The 27,405-nt window shown below is 35.4% G+C and overlaps 1 protein-coding gene across 2 annotated transcripts in view; it reads left to right on the forward strand.

Annotated features, from left to right (window-relative positions):
• Nucleotides 1-27,405, forward strand: part of CTNNA3 (catenin alpha 3) — a 2,038,107-nt gene that overhangs the window by 814,068 nt on the left and 1,196,634 nt on the right. The gene's annotated exons all lie outside the window — the stretch shown is intronic.

Consider the following 27,405-nt stretch of genomic DNA (forward strand, 5'->3'; position numbering starts at 1 on the left):
TTTCTCTTCTTGTTTCTTTCGGAGGCGGGGCTGAATGGGATCCGTTCATTTGATCCAGGAGAATCTGAAGATCCCAGATTGAGGTCTGGGAGGAACTTTAGGGATTATCCACTTCGGAGACTCTTAGGCTTTATTTATTTATTTATTGCGGGAGGAGGGGAGGGGGAGGAATTGCGTCTTCGATTCCCCGTAGAGGAAGTCTATGGACCCTTTTCGGCGTCATGTTTTTAAATATATAGAAGAAAATCCATGAGATGATGAAATAAACTGAGTAAAGAAATATAAAATTATCGAAAAAAAAAAATTTAAAAGAAATGCATGATTTCACAGGTCTCAGGAAAAGAACTCTTGATTCCTCAAACTCTTCCTCCAAAATCCAAATTGAGACTTTTTTAGATGAGGAAACGAAATCTCAATGAGATAAAGTAATTTGCCTGAAGTCTGACAGAAAATTAAAAGGGGGCAGATGGAAGGTGGAGTTGATGTAGCACCAGCCTGAGTGACTCTAGGCAAGTCACTTAACCTTAATTGCCAGAGAGAGAGAGGGAGAAGGAAAGGGAGAGGGAAAGGGAGAGAGGAAGAAAGGAAGAGAGGGAGAGGGAGAGAGAAAGAAAGGGAGAGGGAGAGAGGAAGAAAGGGAGAGGGAGGAGAAAGAGGGCAAGTCACTTAAGAGGGAGAGGGAAGGAGAGAAAAGGAGAGGGGGAGGGGGACAGGAAGAGGAAAAGGGAAAGGAAGAGGAAGAAAGGGAAAGAGACAGAGACAGAGAGAGGAGAGAGAGACAGAGAAAGAGAAAAAGAGAGGGAGGGAGAGAGAGATTAAAATGATAAAGAAAATAAAGAGTAAAGTCAGGTAGGAATCTTGGTCCTTTAAGTGATGTTACAGTTGAAGGTGCACATGATTGGGAATAGAGAATTTGAGTTCATCCTACTTGTATGCCACTATGCTACTGAATCTCAGTTTCCTCACTTTAAAATGAGAAGATTGGATTAGATAGTCAACTTTATGTCTAAGAAGCCATGTCCCTTGAGAGATAAGGCTGGGGACTTCACCAGTGATTCTGCTAGCATAGGAAACACTTATGAGATAGAGGAAACAATCTTTGTTTGAAGCCTGGTACGATGTCTGCAGTTTTCAGTGTTGGAGAGCTTTCGAGACTGAGAGGTTAGCCAGAGTTAGAAGTGGAACTCAGGACTTTCTGGTGGCAAGGTTGACTTCTGTCCATGTTTGCATCTTCCTTGGCAGACCTTAAAAGGATCATAAGCATAAGAGTCTAAACAGAGTGGTCAGCTCCACCATATAGTAGGTAGAGCTACTCATGGGGTCCATACAAGGTCACTTAATGAGCCCCATTCTTCTGGGGCTTAAGGGACTCCATGGCACTAAGTGAGGTGCTTTAAGAAACTGTTTCAATTCATTCAGTACATGGAGATCCCATTATGTGCCCTGAAGGGAGATTACACTAAATGAGGCTCTTATAACAATAGCTGTAGCAGTGGAGAGAATCCCAGGAGTGGCAAGAATAAGGTCTTTGGACTAAATCTGTAATTGTGTTCCCTCCAAATGGGAAGCCTTCTTAAAGTCAAAGCTGGCTAACCACTTGCCAGGAATACCATTGAAGGCAGTTGTAGCCAGGTTTAAGTTACACTAAATGAGAGTTTCTGATTAAATTCATTCTCAATTAGTGAGATCCCAGAATCTGAATCTTTTCCACCTGAGAACTCTTCAGTTATTTCAATAGTGTTACCATCCCCATTCTGTGAGTGTCTTCTGCCAACCAATCCCAATCCAAAAGCTTTTTCTTCAATGCCTTCTACATATTAGCTTTGGGAACTCCCTTCTGAGATCATGCTCCATCTATTCTTTATGGGCTTCATTATTGAAATGAAAGGAGGGGAAATGACTATTCCCCTCTTTCTCTTCCTTTCTTTGGATTCTAATATTGTCCTTGCCAAATGTTTGTGTGTTGATTGACTGATTATAGGGTTCTATGTTTGGCAGTGGAGAGGAAACTCCTGTGTGCAAAGAGCTTATATTCTACATTCTAAAAGATCCAACCATAAGTGTGTTAGAAGCAGCTATACTAGCTCAAAGAGCTGATTATTAAATTTTCAACATAATTACTCAGAAATCAGCAAATGCTACAATCATGGTTTGACTTTTTTGTTCTATAAATTTTGTAAAATTTAAAAAGTGATTGAGAAAATGTTAAAAATTCAAATGTATACATTTTCCCAAGGAAAGTCGTTGTCAAACCTCTACCAGCCATCCATGGATAGCATAAAAATAGATAAGTTTATATCTATATTAATAATCAACATTTATTAAATGCCTATCATGTACCAGATACTATACTAAGTGCTGGACATCATAATCTGAAGGGGAGGAAGTAGAAATATTTGTACCAACAAATGTATACATATGTATATATGTGTAAACAATACACATGTATGTGTATGCCTATGTATATATACATATATGTGTGCATATAAGGGTATATACATGTGTATGTGTGTATACATATATACATGTATGTATTGTGTGTATGTATATATGCATACTTTATATATACATACATACACACACATATATATCCTTCCTTTTTGAGGTAGTAGAGGAGCTAGAATAATCTATTCTAAGAAGTTGAGATGAGTAGAATGTATTTTCCAGGCATGAGGCTTCATCCAATAAAGGCAGGTGATAATCTACTAAATTCTGTGGAAAGTATGTTGTCCCATTTGTCTGGAATAACAACAAGAACTAGCATTTATATAGCACTTCAAACTCCAAAGTTTGCAAAGCCTGTTTACAAATATTATCTCACTTGATCTTTACAACAACAATCTGAGGAAACTGGTGCTAGGCCCATTTTCCAGATAAAGAAAGTGAAGCAGACAGACTTTAAAAGACTTTCCCAGGTCACCTATCTAATAAATACCTGAGATTGGATTCTTCCTGACTGTAAGCTAAGAATTCTAGCCACTCTGCCATCTAGCTGCCCTAATGATAAGCCATAAATTTAAGAATATAAAGCTTAAAATAACCTCACATGTACCTTCTCAATGACACATTGAGGGGGAATTGGGAGTGAGAAAGGAAGAGAATGTAGAATTCAAAGTTCAAAAAAAAAGTAAAAACAATTGTTTTATATATAACTGGGAAAATATTAATATATATATACTAATATGTATAATTTCCTATTTACATGTACATATGTATATACACATACACACATATGAATATATATGTATATATATGTACATATATATACATATATATCTTAAGAAAATAGATTATAGAAGGCTTTAAATGACCAGCTGAGGATTTTGTATTTTATTGAAATGGCATATAGGACTATGAACATTCAAGTGATTTGGTTAGATTGCTAATTATTTTTCTAATTAGAGGCTGATTGATTGGAGAAGGGACAGACTACAAGCCAAGAGTCCTTTGAAGAGACTGTTTAAATAACTCAAAGAGTAATGATGAGGGCCTGAAAAAGATGTCCAAATGATTGGCGAGAAAAGAACTCATCCGAGAGACATCATGGAAGTAGAATTGACAAGACCTAGAAAATGATTAGATATAGTGGTTGAAAAATGGGAAGAGTCAAAGATGAAGCCAACTTTTTTGAGACTGGTGGACTGGAAGGATGGGGTTGACTTCTTTGGGTTTTTTTAAAAGGCAGGGTCTTTAAAGGAGTGTCACAAAATTCATCATTACACAGTTCCTATAGAATTTGACTTCTTACACAAATGTTTTTAGTACGAGGATGTTTCTGCTACTCTGTCACAGCCAAAATATGCCATCTGCATTTGTTTTTGGAAAAATTGATATAAGGCTAATGAATCCCATGTCATCGGTTTTCAAGTCAATATAGATATTTATAAAGTGAATGGAGCATCACTGGCAATCAGGGTGACCTTTGGGATTCCTTGTTCTTAAATTCTACAGACAGCCATAGACTAAACACTTGATCACAAGCAATTTTGTTTTGGGAATGCATCCTTCCCAGTTGTCTTGAATTTTTTTAGCATATATTTTGCATCTTCTTAGATGTGTGCTCATTGTTTACCTTGATGGTATGTAAAATCTTTGAGATCATGGATATATCTTATTTGTCTTTCCATCTTTGGTATTTAGCACAGTGTCTGACTCTTATTAAATACCCATTGATTGATAGGTTGTGAATTTCAAGACAATGAATAATGGATATCATGTAGGTCTACTACATAATCTCTGGTAATTCTGTAGAATGTAAACTTCAAGAGGACAGGGACTTTTATTTTTGACTCTTTTTTTTGTTCATTTTGGTTTTGGTCCCCATATTCCCAGCACCGAGTACTGATTCTTGCTTATAGTAGGTTCTTTATTTTTATGATTATTAAAATTTATTTATTGTAACATTTAAAATATTAGTTCTAAAATTTCTTTTTCCTTTTAGTCCCTCTCCATTTATCAAGAAGGCAACTAAAATAATGCCAAACATACATATAATATGATGTAAAATGTATTTCCATTTTATGTGTCTATGCAACAAAGGAAAACAAGTAAGAAACAAAACAACTATGCTTCCATTTGTATTTGGAGTTCATCAGTTTGCTTTGGAAGTATATTTTGTTTTGACATGCTTCCTTTAGAATTGTCTTGAATAATTGTATTGATCAGAAGAGGTAGGTCGTTCAAAGGTGATCATCATCACAATATATCACTACCATATATAGTGATCTTCTAGTTCTCTTCTTTTCATTCTACATCTGTTCATATAGATTTTCCCTGTGTTTTCTAAAATAATTCCCCCATAATTTCTGACAGAATAATAGTTTTCCAACACAACCATACATTACAACTTCTTCAAACTATTTCCTAATTGATGCGAATCCCCTCAATTTTTAATTCTTTGCCACTACAAAAAGAGCTGCTATAAATATTTTTGTAAGTATTTCTTTGGGATAAAAACCTAGCTGTGGTATACATATACTAAATCATTTTTGGCTTTTTTTTATATTGAATATAGTTAGTATTTTGATCTGTTACCATTTTTTAATAAGAACTAAACTGTGTATGACTAAATCATCTAAATCAAGTATCTTAGAGCTAGAAGGGAATTCAAGTCCTTCAATCTGCCTTTTTGATTAATAAATTAATTTTGTCATCATCTTTTGGATTTAACAATTGAACAGGCATATCTTAAGTATCTGAATCACAAAGAAGATATCAATTAGCATTTGTAGAGGGAGCTTCCTCATTTGGGAAAGACATATCAAGAAAATCATGTATGTAGCCCTTATTTCTAGTCCATCCCTATTTATGTACTAAGTGTTGAGGATAAAAATTTTTCAAAGAAGGAACTCGGACTAGTTCCTTATGATCTTCAAAGGGAGAAGAGAAGGTATGTAGATAATTATCTACACCCAAAGATGGTTCAGGAAGAAGTTGGATTAAAAAATGCCACTTTTTTGAGATCAGGATTGAGATCAGCTTTGAAGGGTGTTAGGGATTCTAAGAGGTGAGGAGAGAGTGTGTTCTAGGTGTGGAAGACAGTCTGTGTAAAGTCATTGAAATGGGAAATGGGCTGCCGTGCACCAGGAACAGCATGTATGCCAGCTTGGCTAAGACACAGAATGTGAGGGAGTTGGGAAAAGAATGTATAATCAACCTGGAAAGATGTTTGGAGCCAGATGGTGAAGGATTTTAAAGGCCAAAAACAAGAGACTGTATTTTATCCTAAAGGCAATAGGGCTCTCTTGAAGCTTCTTAAATATAATGCAAGGGACTGAATCAGAGTTTGGTTTTAGAAATCACAGTTTGGCATAAGTGTGGAGGATGGATTGGAAAGAAGAGAGATTGGATGTGAAAAGACATTAGTCAATGTGAGAGATAATGATGACATGAACTAGCGTGATTGGATGAGTTGAGAGAGAAGAACAGATATGAGATACGTGATGGACAATGAAATGACAAGACTTGGCAAGTCATTGGATATGGAAATTGAATAAGAATTACATGTGAAAGAGACCTTCAAGGCTGTAACTGTGGGTGACTGGAACAATGGTAATGCCCTCACCGGAAATAATGAAGTTAGTAGGATAGATGGGCTTATGGAAGAAGAAAATAAAAATCTGTGTGGAATCCATAGACTAAGTTCTGGAATGGAAGGAACTCTTATTTTGTCTTTGTTTCTTCATCACTGCACATACTGCTTGAACATAGCAGGTACTTAGGAAATGTTTATTGTTTGGCTGCATATGTTGAGTGTGAAAAGTCTGGGGGACATCCTGTTGGAAATGTCTGGCAGACTGTTGTAGATGGGAGATTGGATCTGGTAGGAAAATTGGGGGCTAGATACATGAATCTGTACAGAGAGGAAATTAGTCTCTGAGACTCAAAGTTTAATCACTAAGAAGAGACCTACGGGAGGAGTAGGAGGTTGTACCTTCTGGTATCATGGTTTCTTGGGAATGGGTGTGTCTCTGGTATGACAGCTTGTTGAGCCCTTTTCAGGAGTGCTCATTCACCTTTGGTGTCTACCTCTCACCCAACTCTTACTTGTGATTCTAAGAAGCTGTAACATTGTCAACCCTCCTAAAACCATTTTGCCAGACACTCTAAATTAGGTCAGGGGTAACCAAGAAGTTTCAAAGCTCTTGATGATTTAGGGCATGTGAATACTTCCCCTAGAAGAATTGGTTGATGAGAATAATCTGCCCCAATGGCCATAAAGGAGGCTGAAACAGGTGCTTGGTAGCAGGGAATTTGCTCAAATATTAATGATGACAAGGATATCCACTGTATCTAGGACCATCACCAGTCATCTTGATTTTGTCCCACCGTTGGACTTTGACGCTTCTGGAAGAGAGGGTGAGGCTGATGATTTTGTGCAACTCTGTTTCATTTAAATCTAATTCATTCACAATTTAAGACATCAGCTCACAATTTCATTGGTTCTCTTTGAAAATAAAGGATGTACGACAATGATACCATAGTTTCTTATAAACCATCAGGCTACCTTTCTAGATTTGTAGCTTGGTTTTGGCATTAGATTCTTAAGGAAAAATTGTTGAGCATAAATGTGTTTTCCTTTTATTTGTTTTTCTTGAGACTGATAATTATACATCAATTGTGTTGACGGAAACAAAGAATTCAACATATAAAAGGACCCCTAGATTCAATATTTCTACAATTGTTTATTAGGGGCAGTGTGGTATATGACTTTTCATCACAAAGACCAGGCTCTGATCTCTGCTTCAGACACTTATTCGTTATGCAAACTTGGGGGAAGTAAGTCATTTTACCATTTTCAATTTCAGCATCTTCATCTGTAAATTACAGGTAACGAGATCACCTTTCTCACAGGTCTCACATATAAAGATCAAATGACAAAATTGTTGTAATGTTCTTAACAAACCTTTAAGTACTATATATGCTTCCTATATAGAGCATGTGGAATAAATAGAGTGCTAATCCTGGAATCCAGAAGATTTGAGATCAAATATGGTATCTGACACTTATGAGGTGTGTGACCCTGGGCAAGTCCCTTAATCTCTCCTTGCCTTAGTTTCCACTTCTGTCAAATAAGAGTAATAGTAGTAACCACTTTCAAGGATTGTTGCCAGCATCAAATTATATCATAATTCAAAGTACTTAGCACAATGCCTGGCATATAGTAAGAGCTATATACATGTTCATTATTTTGGCATTGATCACAGTCTGGCACAATATTGGCAAGTAACATGTGGCTTTTTTGATGGAGAGTCTTCCAAAACCTGCATACAATTTCAATCTTCAATTCTTGAATCTCAAAGCTCTGGGTGCCTATAATTACATGCAGGCATCTATGTCTTGATGCATATATTGTGATATACACATTAATTTTGCTTACTTGATATTCAGCTTTCATCTTTTGTCTCACAGACTTGGCCCTGGCTGCCCCTCCCCTGCCCCCACCATTGATTTACCCTTCCTTTTCACCTCTGCTCCCTTAGAATTCATAGCTTCCTTTAATTTAAAGGTTTACATTTTTATATTCTCCCAAGTTGTGAGTGCCTTATCCCTTAAATATGTGTATATGTTTAAAGTTATTGATATGTGTTCATATATTTATATCTATATTTACAAATATGAATGAATGGTCACGAGAGGTGAATATTCTTCTAAGATGAAGTTGCCTCAGATCTTGCCCTTTTTTTCAAAATTAATGGTGCTCTGTGTGGAGATCATTAATTTTATTTAATGAACCAAGAATATTTAGCCTAGGGGAAAGACTGACTTGGAAGAAGTGTGATAGCTATTTTCTTCAAATATTTGAAAGTTTGTAATGTAGAATTGGGGAGAGACTTAACCAGAAGACAGAATGGAAATTCTCCATCTTAACAACCCAGACTCATCTGATTTAGCCATGGAAGGAAGAGATAATGGGTGGAATATAAAAGATTTTTAATGTAGCATGATTTAAGCAAGAAGTCCCTAAGAATTACAAATATATCCTAATGGATTGAACTTGGGAGGTGATGGATTCCATCTCAGTGGGACCTTTAAGCAGAGAATGGGCAGCTATGTCAGTAGGGGTTAGAAGTATGCTCTCTAAAATTTACCCCAACTCTGTGATTCTGTGATTTTGAATAGTTAGCTAAAATAGGTGGATTGATGATGGTAGATCTATGGGAGCCTATGCATTCTCCAGGAAGAAATAGTTTAGTGGAAGATTAGTCAGAAATGTGTTGGATCCTAAGGATCACATCTTAGTATTTCTATAGGAATGACATGTGAAATCAACCACAGAGTTGTTTCAAATCTTTGATAGAGATGATTGAAATTCATGGAGGCAGTCATGATGGAGCACATAAAAATCTATAAATGTAGAAACATGAGTTGAGTGTGAAGATTAGCAAGAAAGCTACCTTCACTCAAATTGAATTAAAATCCCTTGCTACAGAACTTTTCTTTATATTTGTCTTATTTTGTCAACTGTGCTATAAACCCTATTAGGAAAAGGGGCCATATGTTAGTTCTGTTTGTTCTGCTCCCCATAGTGCTCAGCACAATGACGAGTACATTGTGGATGTTGAATATATACTTATTTGGATGGTTGAATGAATGAAACAGGTAGGATAGAGAATGCTGAGCTATAGATGTTGCACTGGAGGGTTGAAGTTGTTTTCAGAATGCAGAGGGCACCGAGACCCTGAGAATGGGGCAAAATCCTCATCCTCTAAATATCTCCTCTAAAGAATGGAAAGTGCCTAACATTTACCATTGAGATCCTTCTTATTTTGTTCAGTCTTTTGCTAACTAAATAAAATAATGAAATATCTCTGCTGGCAGAGTTGGATTGAATTGGAAGTGAGAAGAATTTTAAGTTATACATACATATATATCTATATCTCTCTCTCTCTCTCTCTCTCTCTCTCTCTCTCTCTCTCTCTGAGAGAGAGAGAGAGAGATAGATAGATAGATATGGAGCTAAAGTTTTAGGGAAGATTTATGATGGCTAGTTAAAAATAAGGACCTTTATGTGACTAGGAAGAGGAGAATGATACCAAAACAGAAGCGAGGGTATGCTTAAAGGAGAGTGAATAATTGATTGGGTGGTTGATTGTTGTTCATCATACTTGAAGAAGTCCACAATGACATCAGTAAGAGTCAAGATGTCTAACTATGGTTGATAAGACCAATGTGGGCTCAGATGATTCAGGCTCAAATAATGACAACAAATTTGAATATCATGTATTTATATCACATATTTGCTGTAGTGTAAGGGATCACTATGGCATCTAGTTTAGGGAATTAGTAAGATAAAAATCATATTTGAGAAGTGTGCTTCTAATTCTTATATAGAAGACCATTTAGAGATGGCAAAAGGAAGGCAGTATGGAGGATAAGGGTATTGACATGTGTCAAACTTACATGACTAAGTGAGGACAATTGCCATGAGTGAGGATGATTTTTGGGCTAAGCAATTCAGGAAGGTTATGTGCTAAAGAACAGAGGAGTTGCAATCTGCTGTGATGTAGGGAGTGATTATATTGGGAAAATAAACCATGGGTGCATTAATAATAATAATAATACACACACATACATATATATATAAATATACTTATAGACATACATATATATATATATATCATGCTTTATAAACATATCTTTTGTTCCATAGAGCACTATGAGGTGATTAGAGAAGGTATTATGTACCTTAACTTGCCCACCATTATACAGGGTATATGTGGTTATACTCTAGTTTTCTTAACTCCAAGATCAATGCTCTTTCTACTATATCTCACTGTGTCTCAAAGAATTGGATGATGAATTTGAACATATGAGGACATATTTCTTGTACTCAACATAACTTCCCTTCTAAAACAGGAAACTATTCTTGAAATTTTTTATAAAATTTAACATCTTTCCTTTTAACATAACATCTTTCCCTTCCAGGAAAGTTAAGTAGTTCCAATTTCCTTCCAATACAAGCAAACATTTTACCCCATTATATACCTTTGCTACTTCATTCACATCTATATGAATCATGGAATGGAACCACAAACTCTCTGAAAAGTTACTTCCTTTCAAATCATTGGATCCTCTTAAAAGTTCTAGGGACACAAGGGAAGTATCAAATATCCGGAAGTATTTGAATTTCTTTTAATTTGTGCTTGGAGAGCTTCAAACCACTGAACAGATTTGGTTTTAATTGGGTAAACAGATTCATACCCAGAATGACCCCTTAATGCCAAGTTTCTGTCCAGAGTGAATTGAACATTCAAATTATAAACTTAGAAAAATAGGGCTTACAGAATTACTGATCTTTATTGAGAGTTCTAGGGATTTGAACATCATTTAGATTAACTTGGAATCTAATTCTTTCTTTTCCTCCATATGATGACTTTTCATGGACCCTCTAGACAATACATCGCAGTTCAAAGTTGCTTTATGAGTTTGTAGCAATACAAAATAGTATTGCTCCTGAGATCTCATCAATATTCTTAAAAATTTTAGTTAGCTAAAGCACACAATTAATTCAAACAAAGATATTTAAACAGATTACATAGTAACAAGAAAGTCCAGCACTTGAGTACTTCCTCCCCCTGCTCCACATAAATGTAGGCCATTCTCTCCCACTAGACATATAATCAATGGAAAGATCAGATATACTTGGGAACGAAATTCATGTGGAGGGACAATCATATCGGGAGCACATCTGACCAAGACATAATAAAAAATGGCAACTCCATAAATCATTGAAGATATATGATGATTTATGGAAAGATGATTTGGAAAGATGAGGTAGGGCCATTGGTGATTTTTGGTAATGTCATTATGCTGCTTGTACTAAAATGGCTTCCTGCTAACCTAACCTGCCAAGTGGCACATTGTGGGTCTTATGGTAATACTAGACTTTGATTGGAAAATGGTTCTAGAGCAGAATATCTGTTTCTAACCTTCAGTTAAAATCCTCTGCTAAGGTGTCTCCTTCCTCCTTAAAGAATGAAAAGTCCCTACTACTTTTCTTTTAGCTTTAGGCCTTTTAGGGAATACATGGCATGAGACTCAGGAAAAAAAAAAAAAAAACAATATAAAATCTCTCAGTATTTTGTCCACCCTATAAAAAAGAAAAATCCTTGCTGATGACCAATCTTTTGTCCCTGAAAAGTCTCTAGAATTTAAGCTCTTTTGCAATGCAGAACATCTATTCACCTAAACCCGGCCTCATGTAAATGAAATTAGGGACACAAATGTATTGAATCTGTTGTGCTATCACAACATTTTATATCCAGAACAAAAAGACTCAGAGGGTACGTATTCAAATACTCATTTATAGGCAAAGACACTGAAAACCTGGGAGGTTAACTAACACAAACAGTCACACCAATGGTAAACATTAGAAGCAGGATTTGAATCTAGGTTCCCTGAATCTGCTTGTATCTCATTGTTTTGCTTTTTTGAGTTACCTTTGGTCAGACTCCTTTAGGAACAACCTTTATATCCCCACTTTCTGTATCCGTGATGTCAAACTTGAGAACTGCTAGTCCAACAAGCCCACAACTTTCCCAGTGCAACTGAACTAGTTTAAAATGTAATTGGAAGATGCTTAACAAAATAAAAAAAAAAATCAGTATAAATAATGTTAATTCATGTTGTGTTTTTAAGTCAATATGTAGCCTCAAGGTTTTGAGGCTATATGAGATGAGTTTAGCACCACTGTTCTATATGATTTTGGGTCAGGAAATCATTATTACTACTTAATTTTTGTTTTATTCCCCTTTCTATTCCCCTTTAGGATCACTTTAAATGCTGCCTTTTCTTCAGCTATCTAAGAAGCTGTCTGTAGCCACCTGAGGATTTTAACTCCTTGATTTTTTTGTTTGTTTTGGCTTCCCATACAAATGAAAGATAGAAAGAAAGGAATGAGATGACTCAGCTGAAATGGGACAGGATATGAAGTATATCCTAAGGATGACCTAGATGAAGTATTGATGTCTTCTGCAAACTTTTGTTCCAAATTCCAGATTCTATTATGTATACATTGTTGGGCAACAGACCTCCCAAACTAGGGACTGCCCTCCATTGATTTGGATAAACTTATTTGTACACAAAGCATCATAATTAAAGAGCAAGAAGGCACCTTCACTATTTTCTGGAGTTACCTTTTCATTGATTCCTGGTGAAGGGAAATTGTCTAGAGACTTGCAAATGATTCATAGGATCAAGCCGGATTCATTTGCTATCCAATATGGTTGGCAATTGCCCTTCATGGTGTAATACCACTTGAAAGAAATATTGATAGAGTATTAGAGCTCTTATGTCATTGCATAGGGAGCATCCAGGTGATGAAATTTCTCTGCAGGTCAGTGCAAGTCAGCATCTGCTTTGCAATGCCAAGTCTTGGAGTTGCCCAAAGTAAAGAGGGGTTACATGGTTTATCCAGGATCACACAGCTAGTAAATGTCAGAGGAGGGACTTCAATCCAGCTCCTTCTTTTTGGAGGCTGACTCTGTCCCTTAACTCATACTGAATCTCAACCACATTAAGGCACTTTAGAACTATCATACTTGAGTTCAGGAGCATCATCACCTCCCTGTCATATCACAGAGCAGTTCAACATCTTTAATAAAACATACAGATAGTAAATTAATATTTGGATTTTGTACTAACAAAATACAAAACACAGAAACAATCACCTAAAACATTATTCAGTTTGGTTTATGAAAGTTGTGCACTGTCAATAAGACTTGGGAGAGAACTTGGCTTTTTCTTTTTTTAAACCAGAGCAGAAAATATTAAAAGATAAAATTTTACAGAGGTTGTTCCCTGGGAAGTTCAGGTGAGGGCAGCTGGATAGTTTGAGCTGAAGCAATAGCAGTGAAATGATGCCATGGATAGTGTGCTAGACCTTATCTTCCTAAATTCAAATGTGGCCTCAGATACTTACAAGCTGTGTGATGCTGGGCAAATCAATTAACCCTGTTTGCCTCAGTTTCCTCATCTATAAAATCAGCTGAAGAATTAAATTTTAAAAAGCAGTATTTTTTAAATACATGCAAAGATAATTTCAAATGATTACCTTTTCAAAACAGTGTGATTCAAAATTTTCTCCTCACCCCCCTTCTCCCCTTCCCCAAGACAGCAAGCAATCCACTATAGTTAAGGATGTACAATTTTTCTAAACATATTTCTATAATGTGTATAAGAAAAATGAGATCAAAAGAAAAAAATGAGAGAGATGAAAAAAGAGCAAGCAAACAACAATCCAAAAGGTGAAAGTACTTGTTTTGATCCACAATCAGTTGGAGAAGGAAATGAGAAACTACTCCATATCTTTGCAGTCATAAAGAGTTGGACAGAAATGACTCAACAACAGCAAAGCAGATCCTGGGACAGGATTCACTTGGGGGTGGTGACTGGGTTATTGTCTCTGAATCTTATGGCAGAATATAAACTCCTAGAAAGCAAGGATTAATTTTTTTTTCATTTTTTTATCCCTTTGATCTAGCAGAATGTCCTATATATAGTAGATACTTAATACATTCTGTTTGAGTGAAAATGTGAGATTCTTAGAAAATTAGATGATTCTTATCACCAAAAATCATTTATAGGAAGTAGTATAGGAAAGATCTTTCCCTTAGTACCCAATTACAACTTATACAAAGAAATATTTCTAAAGTAAATTAAAGAGGGCACAAATTCAATTTAATATACACTATGCTTTTTGAAGATTCATTTTATTTTGAATATGATTAAATTGTAGATATAGCATGGTATTATCAGTGGCTCTTGGTACAGAATCAGGCAAAGTACTTGAATTCTACTGCTGATAATTTATCAGTTGCACAACCCTGGAAAAGTCATTTAACCACTTTATGATTCAAGCAGCTCCTTAGGATTTACCTAATCATCAATTGAATGATTGTGATCTGCCTTGTAAATTCTAAAAATACTAGGAGAGCTGATGAAATTTTAGGTCATTTGCATATTCACTTTGTTAAGTTTTTTCTTATTCTTTTTCTCAGTTTCCTCATTTATCAAGTGATAGAGTTGAACTAGGTGATTTCCAGAATCCTTTCTTGCTTTAAATCTCATGATTGCAAGAAATGCTAACTTCATATAAATATTCAAAAACTATCCAGGATCATAGAATTTAAAGCCATAAAAATTCAGATTCCATTCAATTTATTGTTCAAACCTCTGTGCTCGGTATGAGAAAAACCAAATCAACAATGAAAAATAATTCTTGCTCCTAAGGTATTTATATTCCCCTGGAGGATGAGACATAAGATCCTCTATGTAAATATAAGATAATTAGAGGAGGAAGACAGTACTACAATGAAAGAAGACATTGAGATGATGTTAAAAAAATTTGTAGGTTATAGCACATTACTTAAAATAAAAAATTTTAATACAGCTCTGAGGTTACATAGTTTGGTAGCATAACATGGTTTAAGTCTGGTCAATATTAAGCATTAATTGCTTGCTCTGTGCCAGATGTTCAGTCATTTTCAATCATGTCTGACTCTGTCTTTTTTTGGCAACGATATTAGATTGGGTGGCCATTTTCTTCTTCAGCATATTTTACATATGAGGAAAATGAGGCAAACTGGATCAAATAGTAAGTGTCTGAGGTTAGATGTGAATTCAGTGAATCTTCCTGATTTTGAGTCTGGAACTGTGTGCACTATAGTGCCACATAGCTGCCTTACTATGTGCCAGGCACTGTGCCCAGTGCCATAGTTGCAAAGAGAGGCAAAAATATTATCACTTCCTGCAAGGAGCTCACTTACTATAATAATGGAGACATGTAAAACTTCATGCAAAAATATATTGACTAAATGGAAGATAATATCAAAGACTCTAGTAGAGGTTGGGATGGTAGGTAGGAAAAACATTTTGCATTAAGTGGGATTTAATTGGAGTCTTCAAAGAAGCCAGAGAAGTCAGGAGGTTAAGTTATGAGGAAGAACATTCTAGGCACAAGCGCAATATGAGATTAGAGCTCAGGTCAAAGGTTAGGGTTTAGAAAAAAAAAATAATCCATGGAACAGCTTGGAGTTCTCTATCAAGTGATTGAAACTATAGGAAAATTTCCCTAAATAATAACGAAGTGATGATAATTAGCTTTTTCTGGTTTTTTAAGATACTTGTATTTCCAGTGTTCACATTAAATTGTTATGCTTCCCATTCAAAAGTTTCCTGCTTTGAACAATTGATCCTTTACAATAAATTGCTGTGTGACATTCTTCATTGTACCACGAATTGTAAACTTTTTTGTGTGAGAAATAAAATCTAGCTCTTCATAAAAAAGAAAGAAAATTGAACCCACGGGAGCTGATGAAATCACAAAGTCATAGAGTATAGTGGGGGGAAAAAAGAAAAAAAAAGCCTAGGAGAGAGTTTTCAACAATCTAGTACTAATGAAGAACAAAAACTAGAGTTGGTTATCCATAAGTGCTCTATATTTTATTGCTTTTTAGCTCCAAGTCCTTTTTGGTTCTTGAACTTAGTGTAGCGCAAGAATTCTTCCTCTTTCCTCCCTGAGGCCTATTCTAGGAACTAAGCATTGCCCAGGAACTGTCCTTTTCCTTTCCAATAGATGATATTGTCCAAGTATCATAGAAGACTGGGTCTTTTATTTTTACTCATTATGCTAATTCATTGGGATAATGAAAATAAATGGAGCTTTTCTCTTCTGCAAGTCACAATCCACAGGGTACTCAGGGGCCTCGGGTAGTTAAGGATGTCAGGCAAACTTGACTGCTTTGGTTCAATTTGATTTTACTTAGCTACTGAACAAATCTAAATAAATAGGCATGAGAAAATATTTAAATTAAATTGAGTACATTGAAAAAAGGGAAATATCAACAAAAGACTTCTGGGATTCAATTTTTGACCCAGCTTTCTAGTACTACATATGCACTTCAAAATGAAGAAATTCCATCTTCTCCATCTTCCATTAATTTTTACCACATCATTTCTAAACATATCCCTTGAATCACTTTTTCCGTTTTCATGTACATTATTGGAAAGAAAATGAAAATTGGTAACATTTATTTAACTCTCATGATGCATCAGGCAGAGTTGTTAAACGCTTTACATTTATTATCTCATTTGATCCTTACAACTTTTTTTCAAGGCTGATGCTCTTATTAGCTCTATTTTGGAGATGAGGAAACCGACTCACACAGAAGGGAAGTAATATATCCAGGATGACCCAGTTAGTAAATGTTTGCTCATATATTTGAACTTAGGTCTTCCTGATTCCAGGCACAGCACTGTATCCACTGAGTTAACTTTTTATATTCCCCTCATGACAATCATATGTTTATTCTCAGACTTTGAATCTCCCACTCCAGTGATTTTTTTGGAGATGATATTTCAAGATTTTCACTTAAACAGCATTTCTAGGGGAATGTATTAACAATATTTTTGGTGTTTTGTGAAGCAGTATGGGATCATCTGAAACATTTGTTTCCTATATGTAAAATAAAATTTCTTGATCACCCCACTGTCCATTTGAGGCACTTCTCAATTCCACATACTAATAGACTAACTCAGTGAGCTCTAAAATCAACTTTGTCATAAACCAAATATGAGGTATTGTCATCCATTTAGTTTTTCCTGTGTAGATTCTCATCTATTTCCCAAATTTCATCGTAATGATACTTGGATGTTCTTCTAAATTCTGTCAGTCAGACAATAAGCATTTGTTAAGCACTAAATATTTGCCAGTTATTATGTTATATGCTGAGAATATAGATATGAAAAAGAAAGATAGTCCCTGCATCTAAGAAACGTTCAGTTTAATGGGGAAGATAATGCTTAAAAGAAAGCTGAGAAAGGGTAAGAACAGGATGGAGAAGTCCAAAGGAAGATAGCCTGATGGGAAATGAAAATATAGTTGACCTGAGTGCTCTCTTTAAAAGGAGGTTTGGGGATGATCTTTGTATTCTGCCCTCCAATCAGAAGGAAAAAAGTGCTTCATAATCGTTTAAGAAAGTACCAGTTAACATTCCATCATCAACCTTAGAATTGAGAGAAATTAGTTTAATTATTCTTTTAAAACAATTTCCATAAAGAAACATATGACCCTGAAATCACAGAGCAGTTATAAAGTTCCATTTGGATTATTTTGCAAGTTCTCAAGTATTCTGATTTCTCACAGTGGAACCAAAGAATTTGAGAGTAATTGGCAAAAGCTATAGAACCAATTTTCTACTTTAATATTTGATAAGTGTTTACTTTGCATATATTGTGCTTTGAATTTGAAGTAAATGTTGAACTCATTTCTCTATAAAGATTTTTGCTGCATTTGCATTACATATGTTCAAGAGAGAACAAGTCCATTTGAAGGCAGTTCAACAAACATACATTAATTCTATGCAATTCAATTCATAAAACATTTATTAAACATCTACTCTGTACACGGAACAGTGCTGAAAAATGGAGAAGTTAAAAAAAAAAGAAAAAAAAGAAACATACATTATCCTCAAAGAACTTATATTTTCCTGGAGGAAAGCAATGTACACTCAATAAAAGCAAATATATATGCAAAGACATAAGGATGACAGTCTTTTGGGATCATGGAAAATAATTGCAATTTCCTAAATGTGAAATAACAATTCTTGGTCATCAATTGTGTTCTTTAATAATATCGAATTGTCAGATGTCTGAAGAATGGAATGGAAAGAAAGGGAGAACAATTAGAGGGTTTTGCAGAAGTCTAGGTGAATAGTGATGAGAGCCCCAAATAGGGTGGTGAGTGGAGAGAATATGTAAGTGATGATGTGTTAGTAGAAGTCAGAAGATTTGTCCACTGCTTACATGTGAGAGATGGGGAAGAGAGTCAAGTCAGGGAGAAGAAAGTCAAGTCATGAATCACTCTAGGGTGACAAGTCCATGGGAAATGGAAAGGGTGTTGGTGCTGACACCAGAAATGGAGCAGTTTAGATAAGGGGTGGGATTGAGTTAATAGAAGTGATAATTAGTTTAATTTTAAACATATTGAGTATGAGATATTTATAGATATCCAACTGATCCTATAATGGCCTAGAGCTCAGGAAAGAATAGCAACACCAGATAATGAAAGCTGGGAATCATGTGTAGTGATGAAAATTGAACCAATGAGAGCTGGTGGGTTCTTCAAGAGAAAGAATACAGAAAGAGACAAAAAGAAGGTCTTTGTAGAGACCCATGCTTTGAGAGTAAAAGGAGAGTGTCATAAATCAGCAGAGAATCAATCGAATCCATCAATATTTCCTCCAAAATGTCTGCTGTGAAAAGAAGACAATGTTACTTTCTGGAGTAAGGACAATAATTAAATATGGTCTTGCCTTCATGGTGCTCAACATGTGATAAGTTAAGACACATAAAGTGAATTACCTTAATTTTTTAATCTTTTTATTTTATGTTTATGTTAAGTTTATTAACATAAAGTCAAGACACACATATCAAGTAAATTAAACCTGAAAAGAAAACATGGTAAAAATCTAAAAGGGTTGCCAGCCACATGAGCATGGACAGATTTACTCGGTCTTAATACAAATATAATCTTCATTGTCATTTTAATGCATCAAATGATAGTGTTAGTCAATTGATGGTATATGCCCAATTTGCTTTCCTATAAAGATTCGAAACCATCACTTATTAGTTTCCCCAACCAGATTATATAAAAGAAATCTTTATTCAGCTACATAAGTAGATTGGTTCTCCCAGAGTTAACTGTATCTTTGTTTCTGAAACTATGAGTCTGATTATCCATTCTGCTACAATAGTGGCCCTTAGTGACTTAAACTAATAAAGTGAAAATCTATGGAACAGGGTAAGAGTTTTAGAATTCCTGGGCTGCTATATTATATCAGGGTCACCTGGTCAAAAGTACTTAGGTTAACTTTGATATTTACTTGCATTCTTTTTTCTTTTTTTTGGGCGGGGAACAATAGGGTTAAGTAACTTGTCTGGGATCACACAGCTAGTTAGTGGCTGAGACTGAATTTGAACTCAGGTCCTCCTGACTCCAAGACTAATGCTCCATTCACTACACCACCTAACTAACTGCCCCTTCTATGTTCTTTATTGATGTGCCCCTCATTCTATTAGTAACATGATATATTTTCTCCTCTATCTCCCTATGAGGAAAATACTTGGAAATGGGTTAGTTATGGTCTGACTGGTCTTCCTGCATTGAAAAGTTGTTTATTCTTTTGCTGGTCACAATCATTTGTTGATATCATGATGGAAAGTGTAGGAAGGATATTGGCTTCTGTAGTCTTGTAGTGAGAAGGACAGAATCTGAAAAAATAGTTCAGATTTCCAATGATCAGATTCCCTACCACAAGGGAAAGAACCAACTATGTCTGATTGAAGGATATAGCTTGTGCGACCTTTTGTGTGTGTGATGTAGTTTGTGCTAAATTTTACTTACATTTTCAGTTCAGAACTGGGTTACAGAGAAGCAATCAGTTAAGCAGAGTGATTATTGGGTAGACTTAAATATTGACTGATCAAGATTGAGAAATAAATTCACCAAATATCAATATCAAAAAAGATATAGGGAGTACCTAGGTGTGGCAATGGATAGAGCACCAGCCTTGAAATCAGGAGGATCCAAGTTCAAATCTGGTCTCAGACACTTAACACTTCCTAGCTGTGTGACCCTGGGCAAGTCACTTAACCCCAGCCTCAGGGAAAAAAAAAAAAAAAAGATATAGGAGTTTTGTCCAAGAAAGTCCAAGAACACTTTTTTTTGTGTTACCTGAAATATGAAATAGCCACTTTGGTGAGACTACTTGTATCAAACTTTTCTAAAAATAAAACTAAAGACATTTCTAAGCATTGTAGAAACCCAAAGACTAGGGGAAAGAGGGATCATGGTCTACTCACACTAGCCATTTTTTTTAAAATCTGCATTTACTGCTAATCACTATCTTCATATTGATATCATATGGAAATTTTCCATCATTTTGATAACACTTTTACAGGAATATGCTTAAGTTCTTGCATGGAGTTATGATTTAATGATAGCGGCTGCTCACTGTATCAGATCAGATTGCATTTAATTTGTGCCTTCTCATCCTGTGAGATTCTTGTCATTTCTATTTTTACATCATTTCTCACATTACATCACATTCTGTTCCTTCCTCCCCATTCACACAGCTTCCACCTTAGTTTAGGCTATTAAAACCTCTGTTTTGGACTATAGCAATAGCTTCCTGGTTGGTCTTCTTCCCCAAATCTTCCCCCATTCCAATCATTTCTCTGCACAGCTGCCAAAATGATATTTCTAAAAAGTAATCTAAATTTCACTTTTAACCTGATCAGCATGTGCTGTATGTTAGAAACAGGGACATCATCAACACAAAATAGAAACTTAATAAATGTTTTTTAAAGTGCAATGAAATCAATCAGTTGATCAATGAGCATTTATCGAATCTGCATCCATGTCGGATCAACATTAGTACACAGCAAGCTATTGATAGTAGAAGGATCTTTTCATCCCCAGTGATTTGCACACTGCAGGGGCTTATTTGATGTGAATTGAATTTAATTTGGTGACTGGAAAGGGAGAACCCAGTGGCATAAGAACAATTCCTCCCATCCATTTTTTTGTTTTTGTTTTCGAGAGCAATCTTCTGAATGGCAGAAGCCCACATTGATTTTCTGTTTTCTCTCTGTAAACAATTCATGGCAAAGAACATAGAGAATACCTTGGAATCCATGGATTATGACAATCAGTCGCAGGGATTTTTTCTCTTGAGTTTATCTCTTGGGCTTCATGTCTGGAGAAACAAAAATAGTTCTGTGTAAGGCATCTTATAGTCAGGAAATTATTAGTTACTAATTCTTGTACTTTGGATGTATTCTGTGGATACATCTAAAGGACTCAATGAATTAAATGTGATTTCAAATGGCTTAAGAGCTTTGTGAGAAAAGATTTTTGAAAAAAAAAGAATACAAGTAATTAATGTTGATGAAAAAACTCCTTTGAGGCAAAAGAATAACTTATTGTTCTGTGGAAAACCTCATTTTATCATTCAAGTTCCAGTAGTGTAGGGATCACCTATTCTCAAAGATGAGTCATCCTAACTAGCATAAATAGATTCTTTGCTTTATGACTTTTAGAAAACTATAGTATGATACCTGTGTCTTCAAGTCACAGAATTTTGGTGTTGAAAAGCACCAGGTATTTCTAAAATCCTCATCATTCCCTTCATAGACAAGGAAATTAGGGCCCAGAGTTGACTTCCTTATCCATTGATGGAGACAACATTAGAACATAGATTTTAGGACAGATAGAACAGAAAATTATAGAATCTCAGAAGGGTTCCCATTGGTCATATCTTATAAATTACCTCTTCATGTGTCCTTTATCCAATATTCATGACTAGTGATTTATTTGAGAGTAGAAATTGTCCTTCTATTCCTACAATGAAGTGCCTGTTAAATTGTAAGGGCTTAATAAATACTTATTGATTGATAGTAGCCACTTAGCCTTCCTATGAACATTAGTAGTAAAGAAGAAATCTGTATCTCCTGAGGCAGCCCAGTTAATTTTTGAAAAGTTGACAATGAACCAAGATCCTACTGGTTCTGAAAATCCTACTGGTTGAGTTTTGCCTGCGGGGGCCAGTGCAGAAGACAGTTATATCCCACCTAAGTTTTCTCATCTTTTGAGTAAACAACCCCAGCTTTTTCAATCAAGTTTTACATAGGGTTCAGAACTGGAAAGGACTTTATAAATAATCATACATTATTAGTACTGGAAGAGTACATCCCTTTTTACTTTATAGATAAGGAAATCCAAGCCCAGAGACATCCTTATGTATAGATAAAAAATAACAATGTTGGATCTGAATCCTGTTCCTTTAACCCCAAATCCAATATTCTTTCCACTGTAACTTGCCAGTTTGAGTGATATTTTTTAGAAATGCAGCACCTTGGATAGTTGTATTTTGCCATTTTTTTCTCCCTGCTAACATTGTCATTTGGGAAACATTGTTGTACAGAGCCTAGATGAGGGACCCTATATCTTGTTCTTTGCCCTTCTCAGACTTTTCTTTGAAAATCAGGAATAAAGTTGGCACCTAAAACCACTTCTGAATGGTGAATCACCATGGTTACACTCAAATACACATCCTCCTTTCTTGCTCTCTTTCTGTGCACAAATTAGTTTCTTCTATTCATTTCCTGCCTTTGTTGATCTCACAGAGGTTACCGTTTCATATGAGGATGGATGCCCAATGGCCTCTTGACACTTCCATGTTGAGTTTCTTCTTTTGCTTTGAATATTCACCAAAGGCTTTGATAATTTTTTTTTCTAATCTTTGCTAACTCAAAAGATTATGGTAAATAGAGGGACATTTAAGCCCAGATCCTGAATAGACCTACTTTCAGGAAAAACCAGCTTTTCTTTTTCAGTCCATGAATAATTGGTTCCATTTGTAAACAAAAGGTTGAAGCTGCTGAACCCACATATGCCATTGTAGTGTTGACATGCAGATTCCTTGAGGTGAAAACGTCCTTAGCTGCTATACACACTCCAAAAGGAATGCCATCTCCTCACTATCAGCAAGTGGACATCAAACCTCTGCTTCATGATCTGCAATGGGGATGCAACTACCTTCAAAAAGTCTATACCACTCATGTATATCTCTAGTTGACAGGAACATTTCAAAGTGAGGAATTAAAGTGGAGCCTAAATTTAATTTTTTTCAAATTCTGCTCATTGTTTTTAGCTCTGCCCTTTGGGACCAAACATCCAACCTGTTTTCCATATGACAGACTTCACAATGCTTTACAGATTCACTTCACCTCCTCATTGCAGCTTCTTTTCTGCAGGTTAAATAGCCCATATCTTTTACAGGATCCCTACATGGTATGGACCTCACCCCATGCACCATCTTCATGCACCTTCTTTGAATTTTCTTCAATTAATCCATGATTTCTTATGCTCAAACCTCAACTGGATGCATTGTGATGAGGGCAGACCCTGGGTATACAAAGACAAAAGTTAAAAATTCCCTGAGTGTGAGAACTGCTAGTCTAATAGGAGCATATGACTGCTACACAGATGATCATGGCGTACACCAAAGCATATTTTTTGCTTCTCAGATATTCCCTACTTATTCCTATCCTCATGCCTTTTATTGATCCCATTTTCTAGTCCTTTTTACCTTTGAATGAAACCTCAGATGCAAGCTCCTCCATATCACTTTCTTTTATTCTTCTTTCCATTATTGGTTTGCTCCCTTGATCTTCACATAGCATTGTGTTATTATGTTATCCTATTGTTAGAATCTAAGTTCTATTAAGAGAGGGAATGGACATTATCTAAATTTGTAAAAAAAAATTGGCACAACAATCTGTTATCCAGTAGTGTTTATTATTTAATGTAGCTAGGTGATGTAGTGCGTAGAGTAGTGGAAGATCTGAACTGTATAATCCTGAGTAAGCCACTTAACCCTGTTTGCCTCAGTTATAAAAATGAGCTAGAGAAGGAAATGGCAAACTACTCCAGTTTCACTGTCAATAAAACCCCAAATAAGGTCAGGAAGAATAGGAATTAGTAAAAAGAATCAAACAACAACAGGAATTGATGATGAATCAGACTTACACTGAATTCTAATATGGAATGTTAATTATTTTTGGGATGTTCCAACTCAATGGTTACCCCTCTATTTTTCTTTCATACTACATACCCATGTTGAGGAGGATAAAGAACAAAATATTTTGGGCTTGAAGCTCTGTGGATTCTCTACTATTTACAATGACTATAATATGGAAAAAATTAACTGACCTCTCTGGGTCTTAATTTTTGTTCTGTAAAATGAAAGGGCTTTCGCTTTGGAGGAGATTTTAGGCACATTAATATTAGTAGATTAATACATTAAATGAGACAACTAAATATCATTGTAACTAGAGTGCTAGACTTGAAATCAAGAAGATATAAGTTGAAATTCTATCTCAGATACTTACTTAGTTCTGTGTTTTCTTGTTTGGAAGATGGGAGCAATAGTATCACTTCTGTTATGAGTTTGTTTCGAGGATGAAATAAGTTAGTAAATTGCTATATGAATACTAGTTAACATCATTGTCATTGGGACTATTTTTGAAAATTTTATTAATAACTTTTTATTTTAAAAATACATGCAAAGACAGCCCTCAACATTTACCTTTGTAAAACCCTGTGCTCCAAATTCCTTTCCATTTGCTCTCACCCTCCCCCAGAAAGCAAGCATTGCAATATATGTTGCACATGTTCAATTCTTCTATACATATTTCCATATTTATCATGCTGCCCAAGAAAAATCAGATCAAAAAGGGAAAAATGAGAAAAATAAGCAAACAACAACAAAAAAGGTGAAAATAATATGTTATGATCCACATTCAGTCTCCAAAATCTTCTTTCTAGATGCAAATGGCTGTCTCCATCACAAGTCCATTGGAATTAGCCTGAATCAACTCTTTGTTGAAAAGAGCCACATCCATCAGAATTGATCATTGCATAATCTTTTTATTTTAATTAAAGCTTTTTATTTACAAAACATATTCATGGATAATTTTTCCTTGTATTCCAGTTTCCCCCTTCCCCAACTCCCTTCCTTAGATAGCAAATAATCCAATACATGTTAAACATGGTAGAAATATATATTAAATACAATATATGCATACATATTTATACAATTATCTTTCTGTACAAGAAAAAATCAAATCAAACAGGAAAAATTTAGAAAGAAAACAAAATGAAAGCAAACAACAAAAAGGATAAAAATGTTGCATTGTGAACCACACTCATTTCCCACAGTCCTCTCTCTGAGTGTAATGGTTCTCTTCATCACAGGATCATTGGAACTGGTCTGAATCATCTCATTGTTGAAGAGAACCATGTCCATCACAATTGATCATAGCATAATCTTTTTGTTGCTGTGGACAATGTTCTCTTATTTCTACTCACTGTACCACTCATGAACTTCAGGTCATGTAAGTTTATCCAGGCCTTTCTGAAAACATCCTACTGATCCTTTCTTCTAGAACAATATTCCCATTATGGATATTATTGTTGCTATTACCATTAATATACACTGGTCATATAACTATGACTTTGTCAAAAATTTGGGAAAATAATAATTTCAAAATGTTTTTTTGCAAGGAAACTATTATGCAAGGAAAATTGTTCATTGTAATGTTCTTCCCTAAAATATAATGTTCTCTGGGAGCATGTTTCTTGGAGGCAGCCTTGGTTTCAGTTCAATGTAATAATCACCTCAAATGCAACCAGGAGTTAAAGTCCAAATCCTTTATTTTCTCTTTCCTTCACTTGGGGCTCGGCTAGTTTTCTGGAGGCCTTCCTGCTCTTGCTTTCAGTGTTCTCCCCAGGACAGCTTGCCACCACTTCTCTGTCTTCCTCAATTCTGCCCGACTGCCATCTCTGGCTTGTGAATCTCCTAGACTGAATCTTGATTTGTGCATTTCCTGAAGTGCATGCTGGTTGAGGCTCCTAGTTTGTATATGCTCTCTTAAAGGTGTGAATCTTATGGAACTCTTAATAAGTACTAAGTACATTTACAGAACTATTAAGCACCCTATTAAGCAACCATTGTCTCTATCAATTCCACTGACTTAGCACCTTGTAAGAATTCTAACAGTTCATAGCTTGGAACCCAATGTTCTAGGCATATACCTTATTGACCTAAATGAAAAACAAAAACAAAATTAAAAAAAAAACTCAGAAAGATATAGATCTAAAATAATCTTAGAAGCAGTTTTGATGGTAATAAAAGTCTGGAAAGGCAAAGCTCACTATTCAGAAAAAGATCAAAACAATTGTAGAATGTGGATATAATGGCATATGCTTGCCCTATAAGAAAAAGGTGACATTAAAGGATTTTACTGGTCAAAATATGCCACCTAGCCAGATTTATCTTCCTTATTTTTTGAAGAGCCCTTTGTTGATAATATGCATATTAATGCTGGTTATATAGCCAAAATATCTGGTGAACAATCAAGTTGTCTCTTTAATTTATCTTTTGTTATGACTAAAATTCATTCTCATTCTATATAAAAAGCCAGAAGGAAATTTAGTAATATCTAACCTTAAATTTGATAACTGTCTATAATCCAGAGCTTTGACTTTAACCAGACGTAGAGATCAAAAAGAAAAGAATTGTGCAATGAATAGAGCACTGGCCCTGAATTCAGAAGGACCTGAATTCAAATCCAGTCTCAGATACTTAATACTTAGTAGCTGTGTGATCATGGGTAAGTCACTTAACCCGAATTGCCTAAAAAGAAAAGAAAAGAATCAATTTCAGCATGGCCACACTCTTTCTGGCTTTTATTACCTGGCTTTGATGGATGTGAGAGAAAAAAAAGAATTATTAATCTTTAGCAAGTAAAGATATTAGCTAGTCTACTAGAGGTAAAGATGGCTAACAGGTGGTATTGGGGAGATTCTCCAAGAAGCCAGTAGAATGAAGCCAATCCTAGAAAAGGCTCCGAGCATGTCCTTCATGGATCCTCACTTACCTACCATGAAATTAATGGAGAAATAACTAGCAGAGACTACCAAGCTCCATATGTTTGATGCTCAGCAGAGCAACGTGGCCAGTGAAAATACCATCCTCAACAGGGAGCAGACTGAAGAAAATTGGACATTGCTGATTCCTTGGTTGGGAGGCTTGAATTTCCCTAATCCATTCTGTGTTCCTTGAATATACATGCTCTCTTCACATATGTCCCTCATAAGTTTTTTTCCTAATTGGTTTATATTTTGATTTGTTTGCTATGATTCTATTTTGAAGTTTTGGTGGTTTTCTTTTTGAAATATTCTTTCCAATTCCAATAAATACTCAATTCTTATTATCAAAATCTTTGTGTACTTCAATTTCTAAATCTAGTAAGTCAAGGCAACTAGCATTTATTAAG

The sequence above is a fragment of the Sminthopsis crassicaudata genome, chromosome 2, assembly GCF_048593235.1.
Source record: "Sminthopsis crassicaudata isolate SCR6 chromosome 2, ASM4859323v1, whole genome shotgun sequence".
Lineage (NCBI taxonomy): Eukaryota > Metazoa > Chordata > Mammalia > Dasyuromorphia > Dasyuridae > Sminthopsis > Sminthopsis crassicaudata.